At 40.3% G+C, this 14,883-nt stretch overlaps 1 protein-coding gene across 1 annotated transcript in view; it reads left to right on the top strand.

The window, feature by feature from the left end:
• Window positions 1-14,883, top strand: part of thsd7ba (thrombospondin, type I, domain containing 7Ba) — a 102,893-nt gene that overhangs the window by 10,554 nt on the left and 77,456 nt on the right. The gene's annotated exons all lie outside the window — the stretch shown is intronic.

The raw sequence follows: 14,883 nt of genomic DNA on the forward strand, positions 1-14,883 counted from the left end.
CAAAGTCTTACCCTGAGTCTGTCCAGGCACATGGTACATTGAGAGTCTAACCACTTAGTGACCTACAGGTTCCTGCATTCTCTGGACAAAGTTGATTAGTTCAGATTGTGTGATAGACATTTCAGTTTCATCGAGATAATTCTGTGGATGTCCCCTACATTGCCATTACTTTTCATTCAGTCCTACCACTTGTTCACTTTCGTTCGCCCCGCCTTGCAATGAGCAGCTGAACAATTCTGTGCGGTTGAGAGTAGAGGGAGAGCTCGATCAACCTGTTGCCCTTAATGGGCACAACAAACCAATTTAATTATTGCCTTTCAAACTCTTTTTTTGTTGAGCAATGCTGTTGCATGTGTTTTTTGTGAGTGACAAATCACAGTGTGGACTTCACAGTGTGCAATTTTCTGCTTTAGAAATGAGGTGAGAGAGGAACCTTTCCTAAATGGGCAAATTAATAAATTCCACAGGAGATGAACAAGACATCTATGCTATTTCAATCTCAACATAGTCGGATCATTTTCAGGAAAAAAAACACCTCTACTACTCATATGGTAATTATTTACCAAAGACAGGATAATTATGGGATGCATATTGGTACACATAGGCCTTATATTTTGGCTAACTTAGACAGCTGAAGCCTCATATTAGCTTTGGCTGAACTTCTGAACGTATCTGCTATACAGAGCAAGGGCTGTGTACATTGTCCTCCATCTCTTACAGAGCAAAGGCTTGTTAGAAGGGGCCCACTTCAAAGCCCATATGGAGAAGTGGAATGATTAAATAATAACTCTTTCAGTGTGTATGTGAGCAATTGTGAATATTGAGTAAGACATTCTTGAACCAATCTGACCCTATCTTTTTACTTTTTAAATGGTTTTAACAAACACCTCCAGCCAATAAGAACAAAATGTGTTTTATTGAAGCAACGGACCGACGGACTAAGAGACCATCATTACCACTCCTAGAGTCGTGTTGCTACGCTGTTTAGAAACAAGCATTTCTAACACTATTATTGCTGTTTTATTTACTTTACAGATAGGAGTAGCTTTAATGTCCTTACCCATCAAATATCTTTTTTTCCAGTAATTGCAATTATGTTGAAATAATAACGCATTGCAGATCTTATGAAGTCTCCGATGTCTTTAGAGGGAGTTAGCACAAATGGTTTTATAATTATTCATCTCAGCAAAGTGACTTTACCTAAGGACTGCCTCTCCCCTGCCTTCAAACCCGGGATCCTGTTGAAAAAAAGTATTATTGAATTTCACAAACCTGAAGTTGTAATGTTGAACTTGTATGGAAGTCAAGTGGGAATGCAGTTCACAGAGATTTAAATGAGGCGCTCACAAAGTTGCATTTCAATAAGATATAACTAGGGGAGAGAACACTAGTTTAATGCTAAACAGACAGCGGTGGGAAAAGGGTGCTGGTGGGTTTTGCTCTAGGGTTGCTTGGGGGCTTTCCTTGATCAGGGATCATGCTCTCAGACTGGCTGATTTGGCAGCCTGAGCCAAAGAATGGCAGAAAGCAACCCAATGACAAAGTCAGAATATCCAAAGAAGCTGATCATCACTAATGAAGTGAGGCCTGAAAAGCAAGTTTAGGCAGATGCTGAAAAAGTTGGTGAGGCTGTCGCATGCGTCAGCTGAGCTAAAAATGTCATTAAAAATCTGTTTGGTCTAAGCCCCTACATATAGAATTAGAAATGTGTTAACTTCTGTAACTCCTTTAGTCCCTAAGGCGGTATTTTACAACAGTTGTTGAAAAACAACCTACCCCTCTGTACCCATATATGGAGAAGAAGTGATTCCATTTAAAACTGCAATGGGATGACATGTATAGTATAATGAGAGGTATTATGACAACATCATGTTCGCTGCCATTATTTTTTTCTGTCCACAAAGGATTTATTTTACAAGAATATAGTATGTGTGGAACAGTAGGCCTATTTCGCCAAAGGATCTTGTTTTTTTGTTGATGTTAAATTACCCCAAAGATAATGATGACCAAAAACAGCCCTGACACATAACTTTTTTGACGCATACAAACAGGCTGACATTCAATATAGCAGTCGGCCTGACTAACCTTGTTTGAACATAAATTGTCAAACTTTGCATCATGTTCTGGATCAAAACAGGTCTACAATTACATGTAGATTTGGCAGGTGCTCTCATCCAGAGCGACATACGGCTCTGGTCAGTATGCATTATTAAACCGAGACCATCAGATTTAGATGCCTGGTAGCAATCAGCTCATCACAGCCATTATCTGACCAGCTACGAGGACAGAAGCCGTGGGCTGATTTGACGAGCTGAATTTATTTTGGGAGCAGAAATATAGCCTATATATATATATACTGTACAGTCTAATTTGCCTTTCGCACATTAAATGATCAAATGGAAAAAAAGCAGGCCTAACAACGAATACAGTCAAGATAATGTTTCAAGTAAAAAGGAGAGAATGTTGTATTAACGTACACTAATCATGTTAAAGGAAGCAATCATATTTAATTATTTCTAATTAATTTAATTTAATCTGAATTGTAAAAACAGACAATGCTTCTTTTTTTTTAAGGTTGTTTGGCACTGTAGCCACACCCCATAGCTACTGGAGAACAAATAGTAGCAATATCAATGTGCTTAAAATGTGTTTCCCCATAATGCTAAGATCTTGTGTGAGTCAGCATATCTAAGAAGGACCCCAGCCCCCAACCCTCCTGACAGTCATTTTCATAAATCTCTGAGAAGACATGAGCTAACAGATCGTTTGGAATTATGTTTAGGCTGTTCTGTGAAAATGTGATACAGGGAAAGACGCTTAACCGTGAGTTTGCAGGGTGTGAATGTGCAGGAAACTCATAGTACATAATTAATATAAGTTGGATACGCCATGCATCATTTTCATACCCCAAACGCCCAGCACTTAATCATGAGGAGAGAAGCCAGGTGAACTTTTAATTAGGATTTGCTGAGCGATGTTTGATCTTTTATTACCTTTGCCGTGGAGGTAATATGATGGTCTCTGCCTTTCTGTGCATATCAAACATTGGCTGTGAACATTGACGCTCCCAACAGGAAGACATTTTTAGAGTTTAATGACCGTATAGCTTTTACCTGGTGCCACCAAGAGGCCAAACTAATAACTGTATCTCTTGATTTATTGTTCATACACCTTCAATATTTGCACAGGCCTGCTGCTATGACGAAACAACATAGGCCCTTAGTGGCTTAAGATTCTCAGTTATGCACTGAGTTGAATGCTATCATGTAAACTTTAATAATATTAATAGTCTTTGCTATGTGTGCAGAAACTGATTAATAATCAAAACTGCACTGTAGTTTTCAAGTTTTCCTGTTGGGTCATGAGCTCACTGTATTGGGGAGGAACTGGAAACACAATAACAAGTCATGTTCTTTTTAGGGTAAGCCACTGAAAAACAGCAGCTGCAACCTCCAAATCAGAAAGGGACATTCAAGATTTTTCATTACCTAACTGTCTTTGAATCTGTGCGACATAGTATGACCTAACAGAGGACAGGTGGAATCTGTGGAAGGTCCCAATAGAAGAGCTCTCAAAAACATAATTAGCTCCAAAACGCTCTGCCCAGCTGGGGGAGAACATTGGTCAGGGGGTTTCTCTAATCGTTTACGCAGTAATGCAATGCAATGAAAATGCTCTTGATTAATGTCCACTGGAACTTAAAATGTCAGCAAGAATGTTGAGTCCCCTCTCCCTGCCTCTGGTTCTTTTAAATGAGTGTTAAATAGCCAGGCTGTAAACAGGTGGATTTCACTTGTCTCAATGTTACAATGCTGACTAAAAGATCTGGTATTAGGGCTGGTAATGTGCTGGTGCCAATACATTTTATTTGCTTTTGGTACCAATAACAAAACAATACTTTTTATACAAACATTATCTGAGGAGTTCATTTTTAATTTTAACAGTATTGACCACTATACGTTAAATATTTGACATTTGCGAATTGAATCTGTGGCTGGATCTGTGATTTCATGTACGCCTCTCATGCAATTACAAATGATCCTAGTGTAAAAACTGGCTCTTAGTCCAAAGCAGGGTTAGGTTGTTTTTAAGGCTACACCAGTCATCTTTCCAGAGCCCTGATTGGACTTGTGCTCATCACATGTTCTGTAAGATGTGTAACTAGAGGTACTACATAGCATTCTTAATTGTTGATGCCATTTATTCATTTAAAAAAACATAGAATCAAGTCGGGAAGGGTCGCTGGGATATTATGACGTGCTAAAGTGGCTCTGCTAGCATGTGTTTTCACCAGCTCCGACAGCAAGGCTGGTATCGTTTTCTCACCTTGTGAGTCTGTGTGTGAGTATTTATATTTATGTCTTTCTTCAAGACAACTCTTCAAGATGCAGTCACAAAAGTTTACAGGTGTGTAGTTGAGATCACGATGAAGGATGAGATGCTGCAAGTAGGAGACTAAGCCACAATCTCATGTGGCTGTATAGGAACCATTTGATAAGCATTTCTCAGAGCAGCCTACAGTGCATACAGAGCTTTCTGCGTCTTTTGGATTCCCACGGAGAAATGGATCCCAATAGTTTTCTTCTGTAGTGTTGCTCTGTATATTCTCTAGTGTTTCCCGGACAGCGGGAGAGCAAAACTGTGCAAGAAAGCCTTCTCGGCAACATTGACGTACACCCCCTGTTCCTTCAACATGTCAAAGGGGCGTGTGATAAGTGAATGTTGCTGCCGGCGGTATCATGGCTGTAGCCAGATTTATGTTCACACAGCCGAGATTGGATACCTCAAGATGTGGATTTTGTGACTGTGCGTCACTAAGATTCGCCTTGAGAATGTTCACATCCGACAGATAAAACCACCTTTCAGGACGTGCCAGGTCACATTAAAAAGACAGGCGTGACCACATCTGTAACAGTCGCTTCAAATACATACACAATATAACAAGATACAATTCAACGGCATCACATACTACAGCTTTCAAAATGACTGTAAAAGTGAACCGACGTCTAACCGACACGTTATCAACAAAAACCGAATGCATAATACTTCATGAAAGTAGAATTTACTGCAGGACTATTGCAGGACCTAATAATCTGGTAGTTTCAATTCATACTCGGAGCAGTCAATGCCCGGTCTCAATTTCTGCCTTGAGTTATGAGCTGCAGAATCCAAGCCACACAGCTGCTTTCCAGGGTGAGCTGCACCAGGCTTAATGTTGTTTAAAATCCATGCATCACACCCACGCATCTCCTTGATGCGTGCACACGCTTACCTAACTGCCTTTCTTATTTGGTGTGTATTGAAGAATGAAGAAGACAATGCCAAGCTCTCAGACATCAGTCAAGAGCTCTAATGCACATTGCATCACCGTGTGACAGCTGAAGGATGTGGTTGGATAGTGAGGGTTACATTTATCAAACAAGCCTTGTTTACATAATACAGTTTTTTCAGCTTTGAACTCCTGAGCGTCTGACTGTTCTTTTGTGGCTGACTCACTAGTTCTGTCAGGAACACTAGACTCTTAAGTAAAATTGTCTTGATTCCTACCGCCATAAGACTAAAGGTTTGTCGACATGGGGGTATTTTTTTAGCCTCATTTTTCAGTTGTCCCTCACGGGTCTATTTTAACCAGAACAGCCATCTACGCAAGCTGTAATAAACGCACGAAGCATGTCGGCAGCTGCAACCTGAAGCTTTTTATGTGTAAAGTTTATTTTCTTAATTCTTTGGGGCAACTACCATGATTATGAGTGCTGCCGAAAAACAGCTGACCCACACCGAGCGCTGTGCTTGAATGCATGCCTTGATTTAGGATTTGAGCTGCTGCTGACATGTTGCTTCCAGTCTGCAGTTTGTTAGTCAATATTACATTACATTACATTTACATTACAGTCATTTAGCCGACGCTTTTATCCAAAGCGACTTACAATTCAGAGTCTATCACATTTCTACACCGTAGGCACAACTACAGGAGCAATTTTGGGGTTAAGTGTCTTGCTCAAGGACACATCGACATGCGACTAGCGGAGCCGGAGCTCGAACCACCGACCCTCTGATTGAAAGACGGCCCTGCTATCCACTTAGCCACAATCGCCCTATATGGATATCTCAACTCAGGACAAATATGGTGGATCGAGCAACTGAACCGAGCAGCAGACCAGCCAAGAATAACAGAATTATTCATGCGATTGACACACTCTCCCATATATTTGACTTTGGCTTATTTGCACACTACAGCCGGAGAGTGCTTTGTGTTTATCTGAGGGATCTGTCTGAGGAAGGTTCACCTCCAAGTATCAGAACTCCCTAACCACTTTAGTAGTTTTCTGTCCTTAAGTCTCCCAGAGGAATGGAGTTGGAGGTGTCTGCACATTTCTAATGGACTCAGTTATAACAAGTGATAGTATGGTTGCATTGTGGCTGATGGCTTTGTTTGGATCCCCGATAAAGTGTTTCTTGGAGCTCAACACTGAGCTTTTGCTGACTTTGGCATCAGGAAAGTCATGTGGTTTCTTCTATTGCCACATCATTTGATACCAGTGACACCGATACTGGTGAATGTTTTTCTTTTCTTAGTTGACCTCTCACAAATGACCATAATGAGCGAGCATCTGATTAATAACTGAGGGACAAAGGGAACTCAAATGACAGATGGAGGATAAGTGAAGTATTTAGCCTCTGCAGGTTACACTCAGCAGTCCACCTAACTCGGTAATCATTTCTTCTGTCAGTAAACCCTCTTGGTTCAGGGTCAAAAATTGAATTTGCTACTGTAACCTGTCAAAGGCCGCTTCTGCCGCTAGCTAACCTAGCTCGACACATTAATGGATCTATCTGGACTGTATCCGACCTGGAAACGAAAAAACGATATTCAAAGCTACCCGGGAGGAACACATAACTCCAGAAAGGTACCACCCTGCTTTATTTAGCTTTTATGTTTAAGTAAAGTATCCGTTAAAGGTCAGCAATCCGAGAATGGGAGAGTTTCGATTGCCTCTAAACGCTCTCACCATGTCGACGGCAAGCCGGCGGCTCAAAGCTAACGGTGCTAATAGTGTAAACTACGGTGAAAGTGCTGACAGCGCAAACAGTGTTTATCTGAGGCCGCTATCAGCTGTAGCCGCCATATGAGAGCAGTGCAGAGCGGCGGCCGTAACCTGTGTGGCGTGTCAGCTCTCAGTGTCAATGTGTCTCATGTTCAACCATGAATGCTACCTTGTCACCGCTCTCCTCAAACACTTATGAGGAGTGTTCCTCCTTGCAGTCCCTTTCTTCCCCCGTTCTTTCTTTCAGTTATGTCCAAACCTTTCAATGCATATCTCCTCTTTTTTTGTCCTCTGGTGTAAATAAATAGGTAGGTAGTTTATACAGTTCCCAGAAAATGACCGCTGGAAACTTTGACTATTATTATTATTATTTTTTTAATAGATATTTTCAAAATAAGCATTAGATATATCATACGAACGGTGCTGCATTATCTCCATCCTTCATCCCACGGCCCCCGTCACCGGCAATATCACAACACCAGGGTCTTTCCTCAGGTTGCTACCTGTAGATTTGGCCATTAGTTCTGCTCTTGTGTTTAAGAAAGAGAAATCCCAGGTCAGCGGAAGACGGTGAGGGTGAGGAGTGAATGACATCCTATCCAATTACTTGTCACCTCTACACAGGCTGGTGCAGGGACTTGAGGAGACCACATGAGGCAAGCAATTACACGGAAAAAAAAAGATTCTGATCACCGCAGAGGTATAGCACACCTCAGCCTGGTCCCCGCTGTATTCTTCATGTCTTAAAGTGATACTGACTTAAGTACTGTGGCAGTCATACGTGTAACCACGTTGATTCTCAGAGAAACCTCCGTAGGGGCCTAAAATGAAAGTTGGATCTATGTGTATAAACGAGATCTTAGAAGGAATACAATATCTGCTTCGTAGAGTAAATACCAGGTGGAATAAGTCCATCATTGATTTCAAGCGGAGAAGAAGTCCCGTCTGGGTTTGACCAAGAGCCTTTTGTCAGCAAGACAGCGGAACATGATGGCACAATCACGATTAAAAACGAAACATCACTGGAATGGGATTTATTATCGAACATGAGTTATAAAAAACTAGTCCCCTGCCCTGCTGTGCTGACATGACATCACACAAAATGTAATATCTTTCAGTTAATAACATGAGTCTGCAGGAGCAATCAGACACGTTTTTAAGTTCTTGAACTATGTATTTGAAACAACTAATATTAGAAGTGAAGCTGTGTCTACTGCGTCACCTTGCCCCCCCCCCATATCAGCAATTACATCTGAAAGTAAGGTGTTATCATATATAACATACGTATGTTTATTTTTGCAAAACTGACAGGCACATCTGCAAAAATAACACCAAATTTCCACGAAAAAATCGTGAACCTTCACCAGACTTCAATCCATAGATTTTGTCTTGACTTAACAGAGAGGAGCTTGTATTTGCAACATAACCCATGTGAAACTCTCTGACAGCCCACAGCTGTAGGCAGGTTTGCATATAAAGAGGAGAAACAAAGACAAATGTGACTCACGCAATGATCCGGAAACAGGATACTGTATATCAGGCAGAGGGGAAAATAAGAAAGTCAAGATTATTCTTCATCTGTGTTTATGCAGTCTTATATACAGATTAAGCTTCCAGAGCTACCAGCCAAGGTTTCGCTGGTTAAAGGTGTGCACTTGGCCTCAAACCTATGGCTTAACAACACATTTATATTAATTTTATAATTAGTAGTCTTTACATAAAAACATCTAAACAGAAATATTTCAAAATGTGGGATATATTATAATTATGTGATATTGTATTCATGTTTTTGTATTGCTTGTAATTGCTGTTAGTGCAAAGTCAGCCATTCTTGGTACATGACAAGAACTAAATTGGCATAAAAAGTAGCCTGGAAGTTAAATACATCAGCTCTCCATGTCCACATTCCGCTTTTAAAAGACACAAAAAAGGCCCTACATGCACGTCTTTTTACCTTCCTGCATTCATCATATTGTATATGGTGGTGGTATGTCATGCTAATACTGACTAAATATTATTGATTAGGCACTTAGAAGCCTTCACGCCGGTATTAATATGATCGCCTTTGTTACTTACCGCATTATGGATTTGAGTTAAATCAGAGCAGAGGAGCTTGAAGGTCCTGCATCATGCTTTATAGAGTGCGAGACTGGCTCTTTGAACCGTCACACATGGAATCAGATTACAGACTCTGGATCAGTCCAAGTCTGTGTGTTTATTTGTCTGTCCGTTTCTTATTGCTGCACTTTGGCATTTTAAAATGACACTTTTGCGGCTGCAAAGGGGGTTGCATTGTGTTGATTTGGTTAGTTATTGATTGGCCTAAATGGGGATTGCATAACTCAATGGGCACAACATGCGTTAGTGTTGTCTTGTTTATACTGCTCGCCATTCAGTTAGCGAATAGACATTCAAATACTGTAGGTCTGGCACTAGTGCTGAAAGGCTGAATACCAAATTACACCAAAAGCCCTTTGGGGCCATGTGTAGAGTATTGCAGCCCCAGGGTAGGTTATTCATTAGTGTGGGATATTGAAGTGCATTGGATGCTTTTCCTCGGGATAATGCATGCTGCAGTAAGGATCTCACGGTCAAGCCCCAAAACACAAATACTATAATGCATTCACTTATTGAGCATTTATGGTAATGTATGATTAATATTCAAGCAGGAAGGTCAAACTTCTCACAGTAGCTGCCCATTCTTTTTATCATCACAGAAATTGTATTTTTAGCTGCAGGGGATAAGTGTGTTTTTGTCACTTAATTTGCTTGTGAATTGTCCCCCGGCGATGATTTTCAACTTCTTTTCTCTCATTTCGCAAATTGTCTTCGAACCTGCTCCACAAACACTTGGTCAAAATGAGCTGATTCAGGGCTTCTGGAGAGAGATTGACTGCCTGATGATAATCTGATGATTTTTTTTTGTATATATGAATGTTTTAATTGAGGATGCACCCCGCTGCTCATAAATTACAAGTGATGGAAGTGTGGCACGGGGGACGGCTCTGTGCATAATGAGGTGCAGCGGCATAGGTATCATTTAATTAAAAAGTGTTGTGACAAAGGACGCATGTATCCAAACAGTCCAACTAAACCCGGGCAGAGAAGTCGAAGATAGATGGTGAGTAAACTCAGCAGATGTTTTTGAGGAAAATGCACAAAAAAACTGCGGCATCGAGAGAAAAGCTGTATGGCTCTATGTGTCACTGCAGCAAGTCAGCAAATGAATCGAACGACATGGAATCAAAAGTGCTGTGCTGTGCTGTTGAAGTAGCATTATTGAACATTGTTAATAGAGATACTTTTCCAGGAACTGAAGTAATGGATGTGTTTCTTTTACAAGCCAAATAAATTGTTTTGGACAGTGCAGTCGATGGAGAAACGGATCATTGTGATCAATAAACGCTCAGAAAAGATAGCCGTTTCTCTTTTTGTGACACGTTGAAGCAGAATGCGTGGCTTACAGAAGCATCTCTGGGCGTGTGAAATCCAGCTGCTCTTTAAAGTTCAAAGCAGCCAAACAAAACATCGAACAGTCTCAAAATGGCGGCAAGAAGTTGGAAGCGCCAAGAAATCGCTTAAGACTTTACCGACCTGACTCAGTGATGCTTTCACCAAAAGTAATTAAAGAGACCAGAGAGGCAAAAGATTGGCCAGTGGTGAGTGTAGTTGTCTCTCGACGGAACGCTGCTGTTTAAGAGACAGTTTACTGCTTCGCTGTTTGCTTCTTCTTTGTCTCCGTCTGTCTGGTTTCGGGGCACAGTGGAGATTGCTTTTGCTGTGTTACTTGTTATTGTCGTACAGCCTTTGCTACCATTTGTCCAACTTAAGGGTGCAATGGAACAATGATGCAAAAGAGTGGACATGTTCTGTCACACCGGCTGAGTTCAATTCCTGCCTTTTCCTGTATCGTATGAGTCGGCACAGCCTCTTGCACAGTTACTTTCTTTCTTATACCCGGACGTACGTAAATGGAATAGTAAATATAGCAGGGGCCCCCAGGGGTACTGGAGCCCCCCCGGGGGTGTAAGCAAGGCGACTAAGTGCATCAGGAATGAAGGAGCTGTGGGTGACTTGTTCCTCCTGAGGGGCTGACAGATGCTGAAGCTGACAGATCGAGAGAGTGATTATTCCGAGCTTAGGAGATAGTGCTTGTGTTAGCTGGCTCCCCTGGCAGCGGATTCGCTCCCAATCACACCTCCATAAATCAGGCACACATATACTGGCACAGCGGGGAAACACCAGCATTGAGCAAAGGTGGCCATGCTGATGAAAGAGTGGTTATCATGAAAGAGCGCTATCAGTGACCGCAAGAGCAGTGCACTTAGTTGCTCGTTGTTGACACGACACTGGAGGCCTTTAAGCTCAATGGCTGCTCATATCTATTATTTGTGGAGGGCTTTTCATGTCTATTTTAGGGTGTAACCCATTTGAGATTTTTTTTTTTTTTTAGTCTTGTCAGCTTTTACTGAATTGAGAACGTCACAGTGTAGAGCTGGAATGTTGGAAGTTGGGGTACGACTACACTTTTTGAAGTTAAATTCAACAGATATCTACTGTCTAATGGGTCTAATTATAATGTTTTCATATATGTACTGTAGACGTTTTCACGGCATTGAGTGATCTTGGGTATCCTCTTCTCTCTTCTGACAGAAACAACATGTCTCTCCTGTTCAAAGCGCTGCTAGTGTCTTTGAGGCTGTAAACAAATAGCCTGGCACACATCATCTATAGCTCAAGCTATCAATTCAAACTCAAGCAAAACCATGTACGCTCAGTTTATTGAGGCGCCCTAATTATGCATTGAAAAATACAAACTAATGAACGAAAAACATGCACATACGATGGCACATACTGCACAGGAAATCTGAACAATTGTTCAAAGGGCACACTTATTGGTGAAGTTTCACTTTTGGCAATGCATGGATATAAAACAAGTTAAATTGTTACGGCAATAAAAAATGTTTTCTGATCCAGTTTAGGCATTCAGCCCTGGTTCTATTTTCAGCTGTTTTTGCTTGGCCTCATGTTGTACGCAGCTCATTTTGAATGTGGCCTGTATAAAAGAGCTACAAATGGCTTTTTGCTAAATGGGGCTATTGTAACCAAATAGTTTCTGCCTTCAAGTGCCTAAAATGTTATCTCTTAATAGAGCTCTATTCCCATAAAGCAAAGGGTTTTTCCTCGTTAGCTATCAGTCGGCTGCGCTTTTATTGACTGCTGCATTCCAGTGTCTCCAATGAATTTCTTATGGATTTCTCTACACTATTGTGTTGTTGTCCTCGCTTTTAATACTCGGGACAGCCTAAATTACTACACCCTTTAAAAGGCAAATAATGTAATTGTTCAAAGCAACTCTAACATCTACAATTTGAATGGTTCAATACCAGCCACGTGTAGGTTCACATGTCCACAGGACGACGTGTCCATGTCTTTGCTGTTTATGATACCTATATTGAGTATTTTTCCATTTGCACCACATACAACATATACTTCTGCTGGAATACCCTCAATGTGTTTTGCACTGTGTCAGACAAAGATGGACATGTTCTCATTACTGCAGCTCTTTATGTTTATCTGGATGTCTTACATAGTTTCTGAAATTAAGCCAATGGACAAATCATCAATCTTTTTCTGGTGTTTGAAAACGTCTTTGTAAATTAATAATAATAGTAATAATGCCTTTGGTTTCTTATCCTTTGAGTTGTGTAAGACAAAAAGATCATAGGAACATAATGATGTTGGTTACACTGTAAGCCCGCCATTAACATTGCAAAGCCAAGACGAATAAACTCAATGATGTGCTTCGATGAACTATGAAACTGTTCAGCAGATTGAAATGTTGCTCCCTTAAGCAAGAAGCAGCAGCTTCAAAGCAATGTTGTCGTGTCAATGATTGGCCAGGGAACAAAGCGTTAACAACAGATTTCACTGGCATGAAAGGGCATGGAACAGTTTCAGTGAGTTGTCATTCGAAAGCCATTTAGGATGCAGGAGGATCTCATTATTACATCGATTAAATTCCAATTAGAAGCAATGAATCAAATTATCCCTTTCATAGCATGTGGCAAAATGGCTGGATGAGAAGTGAATGTGACTGACAGAGATAACCACATCATATCAGCAAATTAATTTCATTTATTTATTTATTTTTTCTGATTTACGTCTACTTCTTTTGAAAATGAAGACAAAAGGTCGAATTTTTTTAATGGGGCACAAATTTGTTTTTGGATCAGGATTCATGAATGACAAATATATCTAGCATTTTATAAGATTGCAATTGAATTAGCCTCTTTCATCACCTTAATCTACATATTCTGCTGATGTTAACACAACGGTTATCACTATATTATAGCATTTTACGGTATAGATTTGAGGATGTATTGAAATCAAGTCTCAAGTCTTCAACAAAATGAGCATTATTAACAGGCGCTCCAGTCAATGAGAGAAATCCACTTTATATAAGAATTGTAGCAACCAAAGAAACAGAGTTGCAGGTGGTTGCCTGTACATGACTGACAACTATTTTATTTTTTACAAGAGAAGGAAGTGAACTGGGCAGTGTGTGTGTGTGTGTGTGTATGATAGCAGCAAAATTTAATACACACCAACGTGACAACCTTGCTATTATTGCAATCCATTCATTCATTATCTGCACTGAAAACTCACCACAGCCAGCCTGTTCATTTTTAGCCGACATTTTAAACCTTTTTTCATCCCATATGAATAAATAAAACGGGCAGCTTTCTTTTCTTTTCAAATGGGTGAGTGATACATTTATGAGAATAATATCCTCATCATCTGTAGACTTGGCTGTGAAAAGTGTATACTTCCCTACTTCACATCAAAAGTGGTGTGTGGTCAGCCTTGAATCCATCTAAGTATCACATTTTGAGCTACAATTTGACGCTGACGCGAGTTTTCACAGTGGGGAAAAAAAAAAAGGTATCAGCAATTTTGTTCCCTTTCTGACCACAGAGTACTTTTACCTCCCGCTATTTGTCAGAGTTGGAAAATCAGTGTGCTTCGTCACACACACACACTTTGATGTTTCCAAGAAAGTGACTGCCAAGTGCGGCTCTGTTTCACGCTGCAGAAATCCACTTAACACTCATAAATGAGGGTGAAACCTGAAAACTTAACTGTGTGGGTAATGTATTTGAACTAAGTGAGACAACGGGACTTTGCACGTTTGTGAGCGTACAGCTTAACTTGGCTGCTTAGTTAGTTTTAGTTGCCTAAGCTTCAAATATGACTGACAATGTTCACATTATTCTTTTCCACAATATCTAGGCTTCAGAGTTTGTTACGTCAAATGTAACCGGAGCAGAGATTAGAGATATATTTCAGGATACTTCATTATTTCATGAGGAACGTGTATTTTTGAAGCGGCACACACTGTTCTTCTGACACTTCAATCTTTGCATAGAGACCTATCAGATATAGACTTCATCAACTTTCAGAACTTGTGAGATATGAAATGTAATTAAGAACAGTTTGTCAGTTGATATTTTTAATCTGCGATGTTGTTAGCGGTTCCTGAATCTACCAACATACAAAAATGCAATTGTGCTTCTCTTTGGGTTTTTGCGATGTACAAAGAATTACTCAACAAAGGCAGTTAGCTGTTATTATCAGTTTCTTCTCTTTTGCAGACAATTATTTTACTGCTGAAATTCCTTTCAAGACTGGTTCTGATTGTAGTCTTAAATGACAGCAATGGTAATTGCACATTAAGATAACTCAAATCCTTAGTGTGTCTCAGAGTCAGACCACAGGAAAACACTGTTGTGTCTTGTTTGGTTTGGGTTGTTTTGAATAAAAAAAAAGCAATAAT

Source organism: Anarhichas minor, unplaced genomic scaffold (assembly GCF_050575085.1).
Source record: "Anarhichas minor isolate MPS153535 unplaced genomic scaffold, ASM5057508v1 ptg000004l, whole genome shotgun sequence".
In the NCBI taxonomy this organism is placed as follows: Eukaryota; Metazoa; Chordata; class Actinopteri; order Perciformes; family Anarhichadidae; genus Anarhichas; species Anarhichas minor.